This window comes from Anolis carolinensis, chromosome 1 (assembly GCF_035594765.1).
Source record: "Anolis carolinensis isolate JA03-04 chromosome 1, rAnoCar3.1.pri, whole genome shotgun sequence".
Taxonomy (NCBI): Eukaryota; Metazoa; Chordata; class Lepidosauria; order Squamata; family Dactyloidae; genus Anolis; species Anolis carolinensis.
In genome coordinates, this window is record NC_085841.1 from 324,892,401 (window position 1) to 324,915,811 (window position 23,411).

Genomic DNA, 23,411 nt, shown 5'->3' on the forward strand with positions numbered 1-23,411 from the left:
TGCCTATCACCAAACATTTAAAGGGTAGGTCAGTGTATAGATAGATAGATAGATGATAGATAGATAGATAGATAGATAGATAGATAGATAGATAGATAGAGCAAGACTTGGATGAAGGCAGCAAATCCACATCAAGTACTGCCAGCATCTGTCCAAGGCGATCTTGTGTCCAGTTGGGGAGAAAGCATCTTTTTCATAAGAAAACTATAAAATCAGGACTGTAAATAAAGAAGAATCTGAAAACGGGAATTCCAGACAGCTAACATCTCCCAACCAAGGATTCCCACAGGGAGGCAACTGTGGAGGGAGAGAAGTAGTGTGTATTATCAAAGTCATTATTATTATTACTATTATTATTAAGATTATTATTATTGTGTTGCTTTGAGCCATGAAAATGAACACAATCTGGCCCCAAGTATTAAAACACTCTAAAATCAGAACTGTATATAAAGAACAATACTATGCAAACAGGGTAATTCCAGGCAGGAAACAATCAGGGCCAGCTAACACCTCCCAACAAAGGATTCCCCCAGGTAGGAATCAGCCAGGCCTTGAAGCTGCAAGGCTATTCAATGCTAATCCCAATGATTAATTTCAACATTCTCACTGGCCTCCATCAGACAAGAGTTCTTTCAAACACTGGACCTTCCACAGATATATAAAAATCGCTTGCTTAGTTTCCAACAAACCGCACACACAGCCTTTGAGGATGCCTGCCATAGATGCAGGTGACACGTCAAGAGAGAATGCTTCTCGAACATGGCCATACAGCCTGGAAAACTCACAGCAACCCCATGCTTTCCTTCCTTCCTTCCCTGGCTTCTGCCAAGAAAATGAGACTTTGTACTTGCATTGGTTTAATCTGCCGTTTCCCTGGTTCTTCCTGAGAAAGATAGGATCAAAAAGGCTCAAGTTTTCAATGAGTTTTTCTCTCTCCCTATGGTAGGTGGTATGGAATACATTATCCTGGCCTCTGTTACATCAGCTCCAATGTCTGGCAATCTGCTACTGGGCTGAATTCAAAGTGCTGGTCTTGACCTATCAAGCCTAAACGCTTCTGGTCCAGGGTTGTTTTATGTTTTCCGGGCTGAATGGCCAGGTTCCAGAAGTATTTTCTCCTGACGTTTCACCCCCATCTATGACAGGCATCCTCAGAGGTTGTGAGGTATGGACTGGGTTATCTGAGTCCACATTGCCTTATATCCCAGTTCAAAGCAGAAAATGTGGGATTTTTTCAGCTGTGTGGAAGGGGCCTTGGGGAAAATGATCCTTGCAGTCATAATTTAGTGCGAGTGGTGAGCATGGTTCCAGGATCTCATTCTAGGTTTCGAACTGGATTATATTAATCTTCACTGCCAGATAATCTGGGATCAGATCCTGGGATATAGGCCAATGTAAGTGACGGTCCTGGAGGAGGAATAAGGGTGTGTGTGTGTATATATGTGTGTGTGTATGTATATATATAGGGAGTTCCAAGTGGCACAGCGGGTTAAACCACTGAGCTGCTGAACTTACTGACCAAAAGGTTGCAGGTTCAGATCTGGGGAGCGGAGTGAGCACCGCTGTTAGCCCCAGCTTCTGCCAGCCTAGCAGTTTGAAAACATGCAAATATGAGTAGATCAATAGGTACTGCTCTGGCAGGAAGGTAACGGCTGCTGCCACCACCTTCAGGTCAGCAACCCAATAATTTGTTGGCCGTTCCAATTTGGGGAGCAGGGTGAGCTCCCGCTGTTAGCCCCAACTTCTGCCAACCTAGTAGTTCAGTGATTGGTTTGGGTGGGGGCGCCAAAATTTCTGTTCGCCTATACCTGAAAATTACCTTGGACCGGCTCTGGTCCTATGTGACCTGTTTTGTCTTTATAATTATGCAGGTTTTTAGCTGTTCTCTCATATTTTTATAGGTTTGGGGTTGTGCTTGTTTGGTTGAAATGCTGAATGACAAAACTAATCTGAAGATATATGAATAATGTGAATCAACTAATTTCCTCTGCTGCACAGCTGAAATCCTCTTATCATTTTTTCTTTTATTAATCTTTCTCATCTGCTGGTCCCCACTCTCTTTTTGATTAGCAGTATATCCTAGAAACAAGCTCTTATGAAATTCTGATGGATCCTCCCAGTACTATCTATTTTCTTAGTATTGTTTTTAGCTTACTGAGAACAGTAAAATTACTTGCAGAAGTGAATTTACACTGAAATCCTAAGTACAATCATTTGGATGCATATTCTATTGCAATAATTGACATTTATAGGAGCCCCTGGTAGCGCAGTGGGTTAAACCTCTGTGCTGGCAGGATCGATGACTTGAACGTTGGCTTGCTGACCTGAAGGTTTCCGGTTCGAATCCAACCTGAGGAGACTGTGGATGAGCTCCCTCTATGAGCTCCAGTTCCGTGCGGGAACATGAGAGAAGCTTCACACAAGGATGGTAAAAACATCAAAACATCTGGGTGTCCCCGGGTAACGTCCTTGTAGGCGGCCGATTCTCTCACATCAGAAGCAACTTGTAGTTTCTGATGTCACTTCTGACAAGAAAAAAATGACATTTATTTCCAGATAATTAAGAAAGGGATGGCAGGAATGAGGTATATGACAGACTGAGAAAATGATTGGAACATGAATGCTGAAATTCCATTGTTACTTAGAAGGTAAGTGACCAATTTCTTCTTGTTAATTTTGCTAGTGAATTGCTCACATACGTATCTAGTTTATGATAGACATTCTTACTCTTAGGTGATCCCTCATAGCTCGAGGATTATTGTCCTCCATCTCTGGTGTCTTGGGGGTAGGTTCTTAGGTGGCTGAAGAGACCTATATATTCTCCCGCAGTGAGGACATCGGTTTCCAGGTAGAAGGCAGTCCCGGTCGGGGTTAGCTTGACGCTCCTTCCTCTTGGCACGTTTCTCCCTTAAGCCCTCCGTTTGTGTCTCTTTGAACTCCGCAGCACTGCTGGTCACAGCTGACCTCCAATTACAGCGCTCAAGGGCCAGGGCTTCCCAGTTCTCAGTGTCTATGCCACTCCAGCGGAGTTGATGGCATTACTGATGGCTAAACAACTGGATCAGCTTAGTTTCAACTACTGTGATTCAAATTAGTCACCAAAGCAAATTGCAAATTATTGGCAACAGGGATCAAATAAGGAAGTACCAATGGTAACAGCTGTTCTTTGAAGATCAGATTTTATATACCAGTCCTAAATGGATCCTGTCACCATTTTATTGTGAAAGGAGGAGGAGGAGGAGGAGGAGGAGGAGGAGGAGGAGGAGGAGGGGAAGAAGAAGAAGAAGAAGAAGAAGAAGAGGAGGAGGAGGAGGAGGAGGAGGAAGAAGAACAACAACTGCAACAACAACAACAACAACAACAACAACAACAACAACAACAACAACAACAACTTTTTTGTACCCCTGCCTCCATCTCCCTGAAGGGACTTGGGGCAGATTACATATGGTGCCTAAAACAATGCATAAAATAAACATACAGTACAATACAAAATAAAACCAGTAGTATTAAAACAACAATTTGAACTCAGAATGCTGTGTGATATTGCTTCACTGTTGTATTTTATCCACAGTAGCAAGGTCCATACTAGTGGGTTGTACCAACCATTTGTAGTTTTCTGATAGCAGAATTGAGTTTTTGAACACATATTGTTGAACTTCGGAATTTTATCACAGGGAAAAAAAATATTTCAAATGACCATAGAGACCACATTCTTAGAATCAAGGCTGCAATTCTATCCCCAGTGCAGTCTGGTCCAATTATAGCAACAACAAGGGTAGAAATAGATTGAATTACATAGGAAATTGTAGAAGCATGTTGATTACCTAGAAATATTAAATTTCCTGCAGCACAATCTTATCTGCTACTTGATGGGCTGCAGCTCATGGTTATAACATGGCAAGAAAACATCATTTTAAAAATAGAGTGGGAATATGTCACTCAACAAGCAACAAGGAGAAACATAACCATGGAATATAAAACATAGGCTGCTCTGTAAGGACCAGATCTTTGGCTTTGGACAACTTTGCCACCATTTCTATTCTATCTTTGCACTCATAAGGATCCCCAGCAAAGATTTAATTGAAAACCCTAATGACAATAGGGCTATTGGGGCTCCCTCTGATACAATTGATATTGCTCTGAATAGTTCCAGGGATTTAAAAAAAAACAGATTTATCAAAGGTTTAGTCTAAAAAATAAATAGTTTGTGATAAAATCCTAAAACAAACTTTACTCTCTTATACTATACATGTGACAACGGTAAATAATATCTGTTCATTGTATCTTCTGTAGGGGGCTCTTGCATGATATGTTTATATCATGCAGCTCTGTGAGTAGCACTTGATATTGAAATTGGATGCCATCAACTAGGCAAAGTTAAGCATATACTCTACCTATTTCCAGCAGAAAATAATCCCAACTGTAATCAGGATTTCAATTGTTTCCAGAACTGCATAGGTATCCACTTTGGGGGCAAATAATGTAGGCGACTTCATGCATGGGCTGGAGCAAAATCTTGAAATTCCACTATCAATTGGGAATCTCCATGGAAGAGAGTGAAAAAATTGCAAAATAACTCCATCAGATGCTGTTAGGTACTGTATTTTACTTAACATTAATTCTGACTGCTTTCTCCTTCAACTGCACAAAGCTTGACCTCTGCTGTGCTACGAAATATTTATAATGAGTTGATAGGGGATATGGAAAATATCCTCATTAATCTTACTGGTCTGAGGTTGTTTTTTCTATCCCCTCTCTTTAAATCAATGTGGGGAGAGATGAGGGGGGTTTCTGTGTACCAAGAATGTTCCTAGGAACTTGGAGAAAAAAACAGGTGAGAACTTCCATGTACAGCTTTGTCTCTCATTACCATTGAACAAACTTCAGTATATGCTTTTGGCATGAAGCTAAAGTAGGAATTCTTCATTCAGCAAAGCTGTTCCTTGAAAACACAACAATAAATGTTTAGAGAACTTTTTAGAGATGTGTGTGCTCCTATATAAGTAGATAGCTAAAGCCAATGCTTTTCATGGTGAATTAACAGTTGGAGAGGACAAGCATGATAATAAAAGGTAAAGGTTTCCCCTGACGTTAAGTCCAGTCGTGACCGACTCTGAGGGTTGGTTCTCATCCCCATTTCTAAGCCGAAGAGCCGGCGTTGTCTGTAGACACCTCCAAGGTCATGTGGCTGGCATGACGGCATGGAGCGCTGTTACCCATACCGCCGGAGCGGTACCTATTTATCTACTCACATTTGCATGTTTTCGAACTGCTAGGTTGGCAGGAGCTGGGGCTAGCAGCGGGAGCTCATTCCACTCCCGGGATTTGAACCTGGGACCGTTCGGTCTGCAAGTTCAGCAGCTCAGCGCTTTAACACACTGTGCCACCACCAGGGGCCCCAAGTGTGATAATGGTACAGTATTAGAGATTTTTTAGAATCAATAGACCACCCAGACTGTAACAAAGACTGTTGGTTACTAGATCCACTTTATTTTAAACTACTTAATTTGGACTTCTGAACTGCAGTAGGACAGCAATCTAATATGGAACAAGCTGGGACAGGTGTCTAGCTGCAGACCTGCTCCTCAGCCACCTTTGAGCAAAGCATCTGAGCTCCCAAGAGCAACACAGTTACTCATGTTGCAACTCAGCCAGCTTCTACATTTCTTAGAAGCCCTCCTGTCCTGAGATGTCCTTCCAGCCTATGTGACTTAAAGGAGGAATATGTCATGGGGACAGACTCCTTAGCTTGCCATGCAAGTTCCACATGCTGAAAATCTTTGCCAAAACTATTAAGAATACATAAGCCCTGTCCAGGTTTTTTTTTTTACATCTATCAGCAGAGTGTGTTAGAATTTAAAAGTGCGGTAGAGTCTTGCTTATCCAATATTTTGTATTATCCAATGCAATCTGCCTTCTAGTAGTCAATGTTTTTGTAGTCAATGTTTTGAATACATTGCGAGGTTTTGGTAGTAAATCCATAAATACAGTAATTACTCCATAAAGCTACTGCGTATTGAACTGTTTTTTTCTGTTGATTTGTTGTAAAATGTAATGTTTTGGTGCTTAATTTGTAAAATCATAATGTAATTTGACGTTTAATAGGCTTTTCCCTAATCCCTCATTATCCAACATTTTCTGCTGGCCCGTTTATGTTGGATAAGCGAGACTCTACTGCATGTTCATGTATGAATGCGTATGAATGAAAATTTATAAGTGATTGAATGAGCTGTAGAAAAGGTACCCTTTTTCATGGTACCGTGTTTCAAGTTTCAGTCTAACCCACATACCCAAAAGTAAGTCCCAGTGAGTTTATTTTGAGTACGACTTATGCATAAGATTGTGCTGTTAATTTTTTTTTATATTTTATGTGAAAGGTAGGAACTGTCATATGTTCAAATGGTCTTCTGGATGTTTTTTCAAAAAAAGAGAAGCCGGAGAGAGGAAAAATACTGTAGAGCGGCATTTTGTCTTTGCTATTTTTGTGTATTACCTTTACTGATAATAATTTGAGAAGTGTTATTGGAGCATACAAAGCACTTTTAATACATTAGCCCAGTAATCCTCACCACAATGTAAGGTCAATAGAATTCTTCCCATTGTAGAGCAAGAATGTGAATATGAAACTGAGTGAGTAGTGAACTTTAGCTTTATTCTAAATGGCAGTGGTGATAGGCCAGACTGGCATACTGGTAACACAAATTGGGATCTTAACTGTATGCAAAAAAGGATTATGGGAATAAAATGGAAGGCTGTCTCCACTAACAGATTTAACAGAGGTGGAGTTTTCTGTGCCAGCCTCGCCTTGTAAGAATTCTCTCTGTAATCCTTGATTGTGTCTCTTCTGACAAGGAAGGTAAAGAACTGATAGTCTTGGATCTAGCCAGAAGGGTCACTGACACACCAAGGTCACAGAAAGCCTTTGTACACTTTTGCTCATTACCTTAGTAAAACACATATTTCCAAATATGGGATTACTATGCTAATGAATAAGAAATTAAATATTATTATGGGACGCTGTATGTGTGTGTGTCAAGATATATGACATGGTGAGTAGCGACATAGCTGTGATGTAGTAGCTTGTTGCTTTTTAAATCTCCATATAGGGTTGTATAAAAGTTGAGACCTGGCTTTTTTGGTGTGCTTGATTTTAGTCAAGTGCCCTTTTTGCTACAACAATAAAATACCCCAATCTCCCTACTCTGTGTGTTTCCAGATTCTCATAAAGCACATTAAGGTTTTGAATTTTCTCAGATTTGCTTGCAGACAACAATATGACGTAGTTAATGTGTATTACTGTTGTCTATGTGTATTACATCACTTACTTCAAAATGTTTTTGCACATCATTCTTTGTTGGTTTGCTTGTACATTCTCTGTGCATGAGGCGTGGTCTTGCTCTCTGAGCCTGGTTGCTCTGAAGTAGGTATTTGGAACAATTGATATTGTTTACTTACCTAAATAGTCTGTGTGCCTTGGACAAGTTGCAAGACTTTAGGTCCAAACCTTTTGTCTAAACCTTTTGAAATCTGTACTCCTGGGAGAGTTTCACTGATTGAATATCTGTATTATCTATAGTTAAATTCACAGGAGCTTAGTGAGTCAAAAATATGGTAAAGAAAAAGAACCATGCAGGTGCACAAAGGACGTTGAGCTGTAAGTTGTGTACTCCTTATTTGTTGTGCCTTCAGATCAAATCAAACCTATGGAACCATATCAAAGGGTTTTCTTGGCAAGATGTATTCAGTAGAGTTTGCCATTACTTTCCTCTAAGACTAAGAATGTGCTTTGCCCCAGATCACTCATTTTTGTGTTATGTTTTTGTAAGCAGCTTTGGATTCTGTGCTAAAAGAAAGATAAGGTATAAAATCAATTAAAAATGCACATAGAATCATAGAATCCTAGAGTTGGAAGAGACCTCATGGACCATCCAGTCCAACCCCCTGCCAAGAAGTTGGACTTTGGTTTTTATAATAATAGAAAATAGATCAGGGCTTTGGTTTTTCTAATAATAAAAAAATCAATGCAAATTCAGTAATAAAATTTGGATTTCCACTTGAAGATCAAAAAGATATCCTTGAAACATCTTACCTGTTTTTGTCCAGTACACTGCTCTAATGCTGCAGATCCTTCCTCATATCATCTCAAGTCAACATATAGGCTGTGTGACTTGTCCTACTATTGAAATAAATGTTCCTTTTGGTCACAGGTTTGAAGAAATAGATGTGTATTTGTTTTAATAAATTGTAACACATTAGTATTGCTTCAAGCCACATCATTTTTAATTTTGTTGTTGCTTTAAACATTAGACTTTGAACTCTTTTTGTTGGTTCACATGCTGGGAATGGTGCAGCTAATTGAATGGGCTTCCTATTTCAGAGACCTGAAGCTCAACGTAGAAACTCTTTCCTCTGTACATCAAAAGTAATTCAGTTGTAAAGAGCAGTACAATCTGTTCCAAAATGACCTGCCAATCATGCCAAAGTGAAATGTTACTTGCTATGGTTTTGGAATGTGACTTAATATGCCCTAGAGGGCTGAACTTAGAGCATGAAATATATTTCAGTTTGGACCTAAAGAAAGCTTGAAGTCTAGTTCTGAATTAAAAAAAGAAAAAGGAAAAAGCAACATTTTCTTCATGTGTCCACATAGCCTAAAGCAATTATCTTTTCCTAAATTCATTTAAAAGTTTGATTTCTTTGCTTTGGAGAACACTCTACATCTGGGTGTCAGGCTCACTTCAAAGGACCAGTCTGAACGCAGATCAAAGATAGCTGCTCTCAAATCCAATCTTTATTGAAGAATACATGACTTTGGAAAAGTCGAGAATGACCTAATGTTTACATACATCTAATTTTATCACTTCTGATGCAACGTAATACCACACGCAAATATCATCATCAAATCCCACCCCCTGGATCACATTACTACCATTCCCACACACTACATCAATTATAATTGTTTATACTTTCAACCCTGAGTTCCCAGGCTCATTTTATCTTCTCCCGCCAGGTGCTTGCAGGATTGTTTATGTTATGAAGTCAGATTCAGGGCTTGGAAATTCAGCCCTGGGATCTGGCTCCATGACATGGCGCCCTCGTTTTCTTCGTCCTCCTCTTCGGTTCTTCTTTCATCATAGTTCTGAAACAAATCAAACAATAACTCTATGTGTCCATTTTGTCCAAAGTCCCCATATACTTTTTCAGTAAGCTGCGATGGAATACTGGGTGTATTTTCCCTAAACATTTTGGCAATGCCAACTGGAAAGTTACTTCATTGATAACACCCTGTATTCTGAATGGTCCAATATATTTGGGGCCCAGTTTTCTTGAAGGTAGCCCCAATTTGATGTTTTGGGTACTTAACCACACTAGATCTCCTTTATCTAATTTATCGCCTTCCACCCTCTTTCTGTCTGCGAACGCTTTATACTTTTTGTGTGCTTCCTTTAATGATGCAGTCACTTGACTCCAGCATTCTAGCATTTGCGTTTTCCATTTCCCTGCCTCTGTTTCCTCATTTTCTGTCCATCTTGGCAACTGGGGTAAAGGCTGTATTTCATACCCGTAAACTACTTCAAAGGGGGTTTTATTTGTTGCTGAATGTATAGTCGAATTAAAAGCTAGTTCCGCAAAAGCCAACCACCTAGACCAGTCATTTTGTCTCATGTTAGAGTACATTCGAAGGAACTGCCCAAGCGTCTGCTGAGTACGTTCTACCGCCCCGTTTGTCATGGGGTGAAAAGCAGAACTTAGACTCCTTTCTGCTCCTAGCATTTCCAAGAATTTTTCCCAAAATTTTGCTGTGAATTGTACTCCTCTGTCACTGACCACTCTACTGGGACATCCATGCAGTTTGTAAATATGATTTATGTACAGTTCAGCTAGTTTCTCGGCCGATGGTAGTTTCGTCAGCGCTATAAAGTGGGCCTGTTTAGAAAACAGGTCTAATACTGTCCAAATATAACGATGTCCTTTGCTAACCGGCAGTTCCCCCACAAAGTCCATAGCTACACATTCCCAAGGTCTGGTAGGTTCCGCTACTGTTTGTAATAATCCCATAGGCTTCCCTCCTCTCGATTTATTTCTGGCACAATCATCACATTGAACAACGTGATTCTTTATGTCCTTCCTCATTCCTGGCCACCAACAATGTTTTGCTATTGCCTTTGTTGTTTTTGTAATTCCTGTATGACCAGCGCTCTGGTTGTTGTGAAAACGATGCAAAATCTTAATCCTTAATATTGCTGGGATATACAGTTTCTTGTTTACAAACCAAAATCCCCCCTTCTGCTCCCCCTTTTCTGCGTTGGATGCGATCCATTGATCTCCTTCATAAGACTGTTTCAGTTCATTTCCCCAATTATCTTCCCCGCCGAGTTCAACAAAAGCCGTGTTCTCCTTTTGGGTTTGTGCTCTTGTCCTGACAGCTAAGCCCCATTGTTTGTCAGAGAATATTGTCCCCTCTTTTGCTGTGGTTATGCCTTCGTGTTGAGGCATGCGTGAAAGAGCATCTGCCAAGACATTCTGCTTCCCTTGAAAAAACTTTAATTGGAAATCGAATCTGCTGAAGTATTGCGCCCATCTAATTTGTTTGGGGGACAATTTTCTAGGAGATTTTAAATACTGGAGGTTCTTATGGTCAGACCAAATTTCAAATGGGATTCCGCTTCCTTCGAGGAAGTGTCGCCAGCATTCTAAGGCTTTTAATATGGCTAATGCCTCTTTTTCCCATATTGGCCAACTTTTTTCCGTTTCGCTGAACTTCCGGGACAAATATCCACAGGGTTTTAAGTTCCCATTTTGATCTTTTTGCAATAGTACTGCCCCGTACGCACAGTCTGAGGCATCGCAATGGATTATGAAAGGGCTCCTGATATCGGGGTGTTTTAGGATGGGTCCTTCTGTGAAGCATTCTTTTAGGGTTTCGAATGCCTTTTGGCATTCTGGCGTCCAACTCAGTTTGGCGCCAGGAGCTTTTACTTTTGCTGTCTCCCCTTTCCCTTTTGTTTTTAAAAGTTCAGTAAGGGGTGCGGTTATTTGCGCGAAGCCTTTTATGAAGGGTCTGTAAAAATTTGCAAACCCCAGAAATGATTGCAATTGCCTCCTTGTTTGAGGCACTCCCCATTCTTTCACATCTGATACTTTAGCTGGATCCATAGCTAACCCTTCTGGAGATATCCGATACCCCAGAAAGTCAATTTGAGTTTTATTAAATTCACATTTGGACAGTTTTGCGTACAGCTTTGCTTCCCTTAGTCTCTGCAAAACTTCCCGGACCAATTTTACGTGCTTTTCCTTATCTTCACTCACAATCAAGATATCATCAAGAAATATGAATACCCCTCTGTACAACAATGGGTGTAGTATTTCATTTATAAGCTGCATAAAGCAACCGCCTCCATTTTTTAACCCGAAAGGCAAAATTTTATATTCAAAATGGCCGAATGCGCAGGAAAATGCAGTTTTCCAAGTATCCTCCGGTTTGATTCTTAATTTATGATACGCTTCAATTAAATCCAGTTTAGTAAATATGCTCCCTTTCTTCAATACGGTAATTAAATCCTTTACTAAGGGCATAGGGTATTTATTGTCCTTAGTAATTGCGTTTAAATTTCGATAATCAATGCACAATCGTAGGGAGTTGTCTTTCTTTCTCCTAAATAACACTGGGGCCCCGAGAGGAGAGTTGGATGGCTTAATGAAGCCTCGCGCCAGGTTTTTATCAATATATTTCCTCAATTCCTCCTTCTCCTGCACAGACATGGGATACACTTTTGGTTTTGGTAAGTTTGCTCCTGGGGTTATTTCAATTTCTACTTCTATATTCCTTTTGGGAGGCAATTTACTGGCCTCTTTCTGATTGAAAACATCCACAAAGTCTCTGTATTCAGGTGGCAATAGCTGTGGGTCTATTTCACCTGCTTCATCTTCCTCGTCCTCCTCTTCTGCAATTTTGCTTATCTCCCATTGCGTCTGCTGTTCTTTGAATGCTAGGCTCTTTCCTCTCCAGTCTACTTCAGGATTTGCCTGTTCGAGCCATGGTATCCCTAATATTACGTGGTATGTGGCAATAGGGGCTATCACAAAGGATATTCTTCCTTCCCATTTGCCTATTTTACATGGGACCCCCCGTATTTCCTTTGTAGATACTTCCCCAGCAGCGACTGATCCATCTAGCTGCGAAAATGCAATTGGGGAGTCAAGCGCCATCTGCTGGCATTTCAGCGCTCCTGCTAATTCCGGAGTTATAATATTTCTAGAACAACCACAATCCACAAATGCCTTGCAGGTGGCCCGATTCTCTAGCCCCGAGAGGCAGATTGGCACTACTATCATGCGTTTGTCCCGACTCACCAGTTTTTCTGAAGATTCTGGGGCCTGCACCTCCTCTTCCGCGCGCCTCCCGGTTGCTGGCTTGGGCTTTGGGGGTTTTGGCGGCTCCCCCTTCCGGGCCCAGCATTCTGCTGCCCGATGGCCCGTCTTCCCACATACAAAGCATCCCGGTTTAGGTTTGTTGTCGTCTCCTCTGGAGGGAATCCCCGGCCTCCCTCCGGGTCTTTCCTGCTTCCTCGTTTCTCCTCGACCTCTCGCCACCGGTCTTTGCTGGCCGCTGCTGCTCCTGAAGCGCTTTACTTGGGCCAGGGTGGATTCGACGCGCCCCGCTAGTTGAATCCATCCCTGGAGCGTTTCGGGGTCATCTCTGTGCGCTGCCCAGCTGAAAATCTCGGGGCGTAGTCCCTCTTTAAATAATTCCACTTTGGTCACTTCAGACCACTCTGGTACCCTTTCCGCGAGGTGGAGGAATTCCTCTGCGTACTCGGGCACTGTTTTGTCCCTCTGCTTTATTCCTTTCAGCTGGTCTCGAGCCCTCAATTGCTCTAGCCGGTCTCTGAACCGGTTTTCCAGTGCGGCGAGGAAGCGGGGCACTGACCTCAGGCATGGGTCGCGTCTGGCATGTAGTTGCACATACCAGCTGGCTGCTCCTCGCTTTAGTGTGTTGCCGATGGCTCGAACCCTGCTTGCTTCGGAGGGGAATGTGTGTGCATTGTCTTCCATGTATCCTCTGATGCTAATTAGAAAAAAGTTCAGTTCATCTGATTCCCCTCCGTATTCTAGTTTGAGATCTTCCCTTCTTGGCATCCATTCTGCGGCCCGTTGATGCTGTCTGGGAGGCATGGGGAAGGGTTGCATCAGGTTTCCTCGGGCGGCTCCTTGGAACACGCCGCGCCCCACTCCGGTGGTCATTCTGCGCGGCTCCCGAAAGTCTGCCGCCGCTGTCGGCCCTTCCGCCCATCCGCATACTGGCCTCGCTGTAGCCCCCTCATCTCGCCTTTCCTCGTCGTACGGCACATCCTCCTCCTCTTCCTGGATCCCCCGCTCCTCTCCGCCTTCGTCTGCAAATCCACTGGACCCGATCCCTGGCCCCAGTGGCCTTTCCACCCCGACGCCCATTCGGGGGGTTGGGAGCTCTGTTGGAGATGGCGGCCTCAGAGTTCCCAGAGCTCGCTGGCGCTCCACTTCGCGCGCCATTCTGTCTCGGATCTCCAGCTCCTGCCAGTATTCCTCATCTCCCTCGTCCCTTGCCGCCACGGGACTCTGCGTTGACGCTCGCTGGCCCCTCTGGCTCCAATCTCCTTCTTTACTTGGCTCTCTCTCGGCGCCATATCGGACGGGCTCCTTTTGGAGATTCTCTTCCAATAGTGGCACCAACCTCCCCACGGTTTCCGACAGCCTGGATAAATTAGTTTCCAGGATGGATAACCGCAGGGCCACGGTCTCCGGCATACTTCCTCCAGATCCCCAACTGGTTTCTGCAGCCGCAGAGACGCCTCTTCCTCCCCTGGGAATCCTCTGGGTCACGCCGTTCGGCCTGGGGTACCCCGTAGAGGAAGCTATGGCTTGCAGCGTCTCTTCTCTCTTCGGCCGGGCCCCTTGCAAAGGCCTCCCTGCCCCATTTGGGCTTTGATCTCCTTCTTCACTCATTATCACTTCACTGCGAATTCCGCAGGAGGGTGAGAACTGGATTCTCGACTTAAATGTCAGGCTCACTTCAAAGGACCAGTCTGAACGCAGATCAAAGATAGCTGCTCTCAAATCCAATCTTTATTGAAGAATACATGACTTTGGAAAAGTCGAGAATGACCTAATGTTTACATACATCTAATTTTATCACTTCTGATGCAACGTAATACCACACGCAAATATCATCATCAAATCCCACCCCCTGGATCACATTACTACCATTCCCACACACTACATCAATTATAATTGTTTATACTTTCAACCCTGAGTTCCCAGGCTCATTTTATCTTCTCCCGCCAGGTGCTTGCAGGATTGTTTATGTTATGAAGTCAGATTCAGGGCTTGGAAATTCAGCCCTGGGATCTGGCTCCATGACATCTGGGACCAGTGATAGGACATTTAAGACAAAAAATACCAACATGTAACATTTACCTTAAAAAGTTAAAACAAGATTTCAGTTGAAAGGGAGACATCAGGTTTATTTCTGTTCATTCGGAGTTAACACTTGAACTTACATTATCTTACTGTACTAAATACTTTATTGGAATGCGAGTGAGAAATCTCCTTGATTTCAGTCCTTTCCTCTGGTCCTATTTTGGGGGCAAACAAAACAAGAAACATGCAAGAGAAACCCCTTTGTAAGAATATTCCAGTTTATCCTATCTCTCACATTCCTCTACAATATTCTATAGGCACAACTCTCAGAATTATATTTCTGTGAATAGAGACATACAAAAAGACTAGTTTTCTGAAGATTGTCTTTGATTCCTTTAGAGCCTATGTTTGCCTCCAAACAAATATATTCTCAACCATGTTTTCAAATAACTATCTCTTTTATCAGCCATTACATTTCCACCACTACTGAATAATACTCAGTGACTGTATTAGATGGCATGCATCCCTGTGGTGCACATATTCAGATATTTAGGGAATTTCATCTCCATAGAGATTTCCTTTCTCTGGGACTCTGCATCATTGATATAACTTTGATGTAAGTCTTCTATCTCTGTTAGTTGTTTTCTTTCTGGAGATCATTGATACTTCTGGATATTTTAAATTCAGTATTCATCAAGGCTTCTAGGTTGGACAAAGTGAGACAGGAGGAAAATGTTTAGGAAAAAGAAAAGTATAATTCACTGAAATTTTGAGTCTAGGTAGCATAACACCTTTTTTACATTTTAATTTTTAATTTTAATTTTTGTAAATAAATGTTTTAGCTTTATCATTTTAAATTATTGTAAGCTTCTTTGAATCCCTTCAGAGAAAGATTGAATGTCTCTTATTTGAAAATCCATAATCTGGAATACTCCAAAACTCAAAACCTGTTGCCACCAGCTGCCCATTTCTGCTTTTGATGAAAGGGGATTGGTTACATGTCCATCTCCCCACACTGTCCCCCAAAGAGTTTTTCTCAACTTGCCCTGATAGGGGAAAGGAAAGAGGGGAGGGCTCTGCTTACAACGTTCCTGTTATAAGAAGAAATCCCAGATACTTCTATGCTCACCTTCCATCTGACCAATGGGCATGTGTCCTGGAATCAACATCAAGGGGGAGCATGAAGAAACTCCATTAGTCATCACCTGTATCTGGTCCAGAAAGAATGAAAAAGACTAACAGTAAAGTACCCTTCCCAGGTACTTTATAAAAGGTTATAAAGTATGCTGACATCTGGGAAAGATAGAACATCTGCTTTTTACGGGCTTTTTTTTGTAAGCGGACCCTTCTTTTCTCCCTGTCAGTGCTTTTTGAATAAAAACATCAGTAAACACTGAACATATGAGTAGTAATTACCTTTCCTTCCTATTCCTCATTTGCCGTGTGTATGCAAATACAAGTGTTCCAGAATCCAAAAAATGTTTGGTCTTAAGCATTTTGGATAAGGGAGAATCAGCCTATATAAATCTCTCTGTGTCTGTCTCTCTGTGTGTGTGTCTGTACAGAAAATGACATTTGTATACAGCAAGCAAATTGTCTGCACATGAAGTAGCGTATTTAGAGTGCACAATACTAAAATGATATTTTCTATGCAGGACACTTGTTCTTTTACATGAAAGTATTATCTTCCATGCAGAAGATACATTGCATACAATTTGCTATGCAAAAAACCCATATAAAAATTTGGTGTAAATCAAAATAGTTTGAAAACTGCAGAGAAAAAAAATAACATTATTTCTTCTTTTGAACAAAATGAAATGTACAAAGTTATATATCCCAAATAAGAATCTGCCTGACTGTTCCTCCAACTCTCATGTGTCATCTCTGTCTCCCCACAAGAAGAAAAGTTACTTTCATTTTTGACCATTTTTGAGTATGAACTGAGACAAGGCATGTAACCTGGGGGGGGGGGGGGTCTTACATTTATTATTTAAACTGTTATGTTTATTCATATCATGATCTGATCACCATGCTCAATATATCCCATATGCATGGAGGTATTGGGATAACGATACAAAAGTTTGCTAGGGTAGACCCCTTCTCACTCACACTCCCCCCCCCCCCGAATCAAAATCCCACCCCCCCACCCCCGAATCAAAATCCTGGTTACTCAATTGGTCTTGTTCCGGTTTATCCACATTACATTAAACCATTTTGTAGCATGTGGTGTAAATTGCAGTGTTGTAAGGGTAACATTTTTGCTAAAGCATGTAATCTTAAAGCAAAATGAGCAAGTTTGTATGCATATGTGCACATGTAAACATATGAAAGCAAGAAACAAGATTCCAATGTAAGTACAAGCTGAATAAATAAGAAGTAGTTTCTTCTGGCATTTGATCTGCAGTGCTTGCATCATAAGTACCCATGAATGTAGCAAAAATACCAGATACAGTCTCACCTAAACTTTGCAGATAGAATTATTAGTTTACAAGGTCATCATTATATTAGAATGATGTATCCAGTCTTCTTTCATGAGTCTTTTATGACTAGGTGAGAATATTTCTTATATGCTACTAAGGTAAATGGTCCTGGTTTATTGCTTGATAGCTACTTAGAATTTAGCATTATTTTTTAACATTCCTAAAGTACAGTGTGAGGAAAATTTATTTCAAACAAAACACTGTTTTCTTATCAGGCAGAGCCATAATATTAATACTTAAAGTATACAGCAACATGCTGGGAAAATAGAATAGTTATTTAGATATATTATAAAATGTAGCCCACTACTCTGATATGATTCACTAGTATTCCAACAAACCAATATAACTGTTGCCTGTGGAGAGGGAATAGTGTAATTTAGATTAGTAACAGAGATTTTCACATCTATATATCTAAGTCAGAGATGAATGATAATGAATTAAACACTTCTGCCTTTGTGTATATTGAAATCATTTTCAAATAAAATGCCAGCAAACTTAGTTAAAGGTTTTGCTTGCAGAGAGATTCTTAGGACACATGATTTTTCTATTTGTACTCATTTTAATATCCTTATTCCCATACTTTCAGCATTAAGAATCTGAAAAAAAAAGTTGGGGGGAGAGAGAGCGTGTGGCTTCCTCTACCACAAACTGTGCATGTGTGTGTATAGGGTGGAGGGGTGGGGGTGGGGAGCAGGCTAGCACTGGTGTCATTAAATTGGCCTTGAATGACAATTAAAGGAAGGAATAGCTAAAGGCTAATAGCCCTGGGACCAACAGTCTCTAGACACTTGTTAATCAAGCATTGGAAAACACAGTGGATATTCTCTAGGGTAAAGTGGCTAAATTTGTTTGCAGATATTCTAAATAAGTGGATCTCTATTCATTATGAAGTGGCAAAAACAAATCTCATGGATGCCTGATGGTGTATGACGTAAACAAAAACAAACCCCCCAAAGATCAGTCAATGCACTTCTGTAGACAGAAAAAAATAGTAAGGATAAAATAAGCAGCTTCCTTAATGTGTAGTAAGTGTGTATAAAGGGAATCATCAGAAAGCAGTTATTCAAATTTCTTCAAGTTAAACCTGTACATCACTATTAGGAGTGCCATGGCACTACCAAGAGGATTAAAATCTCTAATGGATGAGAAGATGTTATAATCTTTCTAATAAAATATAACTGGCATATTTACTTCATGATAGTAGAATAGATAATACACAAACATACACATATATGGGAATATTAAATGAACATTTGTTGGAAGTCCAGAATTTTAATTCTGAAGGCTCACACTAACTTATATGCAAAAAAGAATAACATGACAATAATAACTTTACCATTTCCAAATAGATCACTATCTGGAATCGAAACCATTCATCAAGGAGTACTTTAAAATCTTGAGTTGAGTGGGAATACAAGCCCACCCGGTGCAATGGCTTGAGTATTAAACTACAACTCCTGTATTTCTCATCATTAAGCAGCCTGGAAGGCTGCTGTCTGTTCTATATAGTCAGGATAGTGGGTTTGAGTTTAGATACAAGAATTGTGGATATTATGTCTGACTTTAAAATGCCTTTTAACCTTTCCCCAACCTCACAGCCACAAGTGCTGTTGGGTTGAAATTCCCATTATCCCACTACACATGATGGATAATCAAAAGTGATGGGAATTGTAGTTTAATGACATCTGGAGACCCAAATTGGGTAAAAATTAAAGAGCACCAACCACTATGTAAAAAGATTATAGTTAGCCCTATATGCATGAATTCTCCAGCTTTGGATTCAATGGCCCTTTGAAGGCAACGGTAAAGCTGATGTGGCCCCTGATGAAAATGGGTTTCACACCCCTGTCCTATAAACATTAAAATACCAAACATTAAACAATCAATCAAACTAATTTCCAGACACTCAAAATAATACTTAAAGTTAGAGACTCAATATACCCTTTTTGGTCAGTTTGGGAAACCCTAGATGAAGAGGTGAGCCCTGAATAAGTGACCAAAGCACATCATAATTGCCACCTTCCAAATGCCTGTGCATGTACAGGCCCTCTTATATGTACTTTTTAGTTACTGGTATATAGATAATCCCCCAATTCCCCCCATCCCACTCTTTAAGGTTTTTGTTAAAAGGGGTTAAGGTTACCTTTTGTGAGACTCATGTACTCCAGGACAGCCTGGTCTTCCTTCCCCATTCCCAGACCTCATGATGTCACTCATTAAATATTCACAGGCAGGGAGAAATATAATGAAGTTGAGTTTCTAGTCAAGCTGAATTGTTTATACATTCCAAACTATATCATCGTCGGTATTTCGGCTTTTTCTTACCCATTACTTTGCTAGCTTCAGATTTTGGTGTGAATACAATGCTGTTTGAAAACATGTTTTTATTTCCTATGGAAGAATTATCATAAAATACAAGTACACTGTGCAAATGACAATACCCAAACCAGTCTGTTTTCCTGAATATATTAGTCTATTAAAAAATAAACTTTTTTTTTTAAAAAAAACCCTGACTTTCTTGTCATTTCCAGCTTTTTGCATGTCATTGTTTGCTCAGTTATTAAATGGTTTGTTGACACCATTTTTAAAAAATAATTCCCTTCCAAGTCTTTGTGTTATGCCTTTGAGATGCTGGTATAGTAATTAAACTGTCTTTTAGCTGAAATGCTTGCAAAGCGTCCAGTTCTGTGCCTGGCAGCTGGTGATGCATTATAGAGACATTGAGCTAATCGATTAAAACCGCAGAGACATGGGAGTTGTCTGACAGCACTGTACTAGGATGAAATTAGTTGGAATTGCATGGTGAAATTAGGGGAAAGGCAGCTGATTGCAGTCCTTCTGGGAGAATCCAGGGTGAGAGGGACGCTGTGCACTGATCCCTGTGTAATTAGGACAGCCATGTTTTAACAGTATTTCTAAAGTATTAAAATGGACTAGATAAATCAGCAGGGTTGTTTCCAGTGAACTTGGCATCCATCCGATGTGACTGAAATAACATGAAATTTTTCGGCCTCTAGCAAATGTGAAATTGGACTAATTGTATTTTAACTAGTGTGTTGGTGTATTAGCCTGTAGCTGGTGGAAAAAAGAATTTCCCATGCTTTGCGGTTCTGTGGGAAAATAAGGAGACTTGTATGCCATGGTACCATTAGTTTTAGCAAATCATTTAAATGTTTTTATGTGAATACGCAAAAACTCCCTGAACATATTTAAGATCTAGGATCATTAACCTTTGCTGATAGAAATTCTCATTGTGTTTCTTTTGGAGTTTTCTGCTTATACTATCCACTTTTTTAAACCCATCATGTGGTTTATACAAACAATTATTTGTCGAAGTTAACAGTCCACAGTCCAGAAGTTACTTTTATGGCTAATTCAAAATCAATTTTAAAATTTAGGATAATTTCAAATGCTCACTTTTGTTTGAAAAGTAGGTTTCTGCTCAGAAGAAAAAAGCTGCAATCATCAGCACATACTTAAAATGTTTGCCATATTGTGTCCCTTGAACCTTGAGTTCCTATATTGGGAGAAAGGCAGGATGAAAATAAAGTATAGTAGAGTCTCGCTTATCCAACATAAACAGGCCAGCAGATTGTTGGATAAGCAAAAATGTTGGATAATAAGGAGGGATTAAGGAAAAGCCTATTAAACATCAAATTACATTATGATTTTACAAATTAAGCACCAAAACATCATGTTTTACAACAAATGGACAGAAAAAAGCAGTTCAATACACGGTAACGTTATGTAGTAATTACTGTATTTACTAATTTAGTACCAAAATATTGCAATGTATTGAAAACATTGACTACAAAAACATTGACTACTACAAGGCAGACTGCATTGGATAATACAGAATGTTGGATAAGTGAAGGTTAGATAAGCAAGACTCTACTGTAAATTTAATAATAAAAATGTGGTTCAGCCCAATCAGGCTGCATTTACACTAGCCAAATGAGTTGGCTGGGGGTGAATAGACTCATTAATGGCTATATGACACACGGGGATCATTAACCTTTATAAGGAAGAAGGCCATTTATGGCCTTGTTCCAGTTTAAGATAAATTGTGGGATTCTCTGGAGCTTACTACTCCCACCTTTTGGACAAAATTGTGCTGTTTCCTATTCTGAAGTGGCTGTGGTTGTTCACACCACCATCCTGCTTTCCCTGGCTCGGACAGCCTGGAGACAGAGAATGGCACTCATCTTACCCTATTGATCTGGCCTTAGCAGTGATTACTGTACATGAGAATAGTAGAGGTCACCTGTGGTGATGATAGCCAGAGCTATCTTTGTGAGATACATCTCTTCCATTCTGCATTACAACATTAACAGGGTTATAATGGATATGCAATTGAAGCAGTGAAGGGTACTTGACTCAATTTCCTTGGGTGAAATAACTTTACTGCATCTGCTGCTTTAATTTGGGAACCTAAACTTTGCCATACATCATTGTAAAATAAATTGGAGTTGTCATAACAGTTAGTTGGCACTCATACAATATGACACATTCTTTTGTCACATTACTTCTAAAATGTTGGAAATATTTACACTAGACAGTAAAAATATGGGATTTGAAAGAGACCAATCAGAATTTGAAAAGGAACTGTGTACTAAAGAACCTATTATTGGAAAAAATATAAAGATGGAAATGGAAACAAAACTGATAAAGGATTGTGTCATTAAATTGGCACAAAATGTCAGGCACAATATAGAACTAGATAAATGGGGAAAATGTGGACTAATGGCTTAAAGAAAATTCAATGCTATGACCTAAGATTTTTATAAAACGATGAACAGTGATACCTGACCCCAGCAAAACTAGCAAAAATGTATCATGGAAGAAACAACATGTATCATGGAAAAAACAACAGGAAGGAACTTTCTTCCACATGTAGTGGTTCTCTAAAAAAGTAAGAGTATTCTGGGGCAAGATACAAAAAACACTGCATTTTTTTCAAAGATACAATTGGAACCCAAATTATTTTTTTGAGTGTCAAATAAACAAACAAAATCATTAAACTTCAAAGTATTACACTACATGATAACAGCAGCAAGAATATTATATGCACTGTTTTGGAAGAAGACAGACTTCCCAACAATAGAACAATAGATGGTTAAAGTTTTTAAATAGCAGAAATGGACAAATTAGCAATGATAAACAAAGAAAAACCATTAAAAACTTTATCAAGGACTGGGAACCATTTCTAAACTTTGTAAAAAAGAAAAAAGAAAAAGTTTTTGTAAAAGGCTTCATAATTTAACCAGATAGAATCAGTGTATGGAACTTATAAATAATAAATATCAGAACAGAAGGAAAAATAGAAAAAAATGAAATAGGATAGAAGAACAAAATTATATATGAATGCTTCCAACCCAAGGGACAGGAAGTCACTAAATTGGGAGGGGTGACAGGATGGGAGTGTATAATTAAATGAGAATATTGCATAGATGTTAGAAAGTAGTGTATTGGTATATACATATATACATGTATGTAAATTTGTTTCATTGTTTTTTATGAATATGTAAATTGAAAATAAAAATATTAATCACAAAAATGATTAGTTGCAATTATTCTGATATCTAAATTTAAATTTACAGGTATTATGCAATGTAACAAATGAGATGAATTGCAATAAATTTAATATTTACACCCAAAGAAAAGTAGGCATTATTTGTTAACATTGTTATTTAAGTGTATTTGGGGGGAGGGAGTATGTATCTAGGTCGGGGGAGCACCCGACATCTCGTCAACTCGGTGTAGCGAGTTCGCTCACCATTTTGCAGACAAAGTCGCTCAGATTCGTTCTGACTTAGACGCCGGCCTTGATGCATTGCCAGGTGAGGTAACCGAGGCATCTGTCTGTTCGATCTTGTGGGATTCGTTTCAGCTTGTGCAGCCTGATGATGTGGACAAGATTCTTGGAGCGGTGAGGGCATCCACCTGTGCCCTTGACCCTTGCCCATCTTGGCTCTTAAAACAAGCCAGTGGAGGGCTAGTTGATTGGTTTGTGAGAATAATCAATGCCTCTTTGGAGCAGGGCATATTTCCATCTGGCCTAAAACAAGCTGTGGTGAGGCCTGTTTTGAAGAAAGCCTCCTTGGATCCGGCTAACCTTAGTAACTACAGACCAATCTCTAACCTTCCATTCTTGGGCAAGGTCTTGGAGCGGGTGGTTGCTTCCCAGCTCCAGGGATTCTTGGAAGATACGGATTTTCTGGACCAATTGCAGTCTGGTTTCAGACCTGGCTACAGTACCGAGACGGCTTTGGTCGCCTTGGTGGATGACCTCCGCAGAGAGCTGGACAGGGGGAGTGTGACCCTGCTGGTTCTCTTGGACATCTCAGCGGCTTTCGATACCATCAACCATGGTAGCCTTCTGGGACGGCTCTCTGGGATGGGCCTTGGGGGCACTGCATTGCAGTGGCTCCAGTCCTTCCTAGAGGGCCGTTCCCAGTTGGTGAAGCTGGGGGACTCCTGCTCGGACCCCTGGCCATTGACCTGTGGGGTCCCGCAAGGTTCCATTTTGTCCCC

At 40.4% G+C, this 23,411-nt stretch overlaps 1 protein-coding gene and 1 long non-coding RNA gene across 20 annotated transcripts in view; both read left to right on the forward strand.

The window, feature by feature from the left end:
- The window catches only part of LOC134295365 (uncharacterized), a 45,531-nt gene extending 42,013 nt beyond the window's left edge, over nt 1–3,518 (forward strand). The window contains exon 2 of the long non-coding RNA XR_010001910.1: nt 2,557–3,518. This is a non-coding gene — a long non-coding RNA (uncharacterized LOC134295365). The remainder of the gene's footprint in view (nt 1–2,556) is intronic.
- The window catches only part of npas3 (neuronal PAS domain protein 3), an 835,855-nt gene that overhangs the window by 298,796 nt on the left and 513,648 nt on the right, over nt 1–23,411 (forward strand). The window lies entirely within an intron of this gene.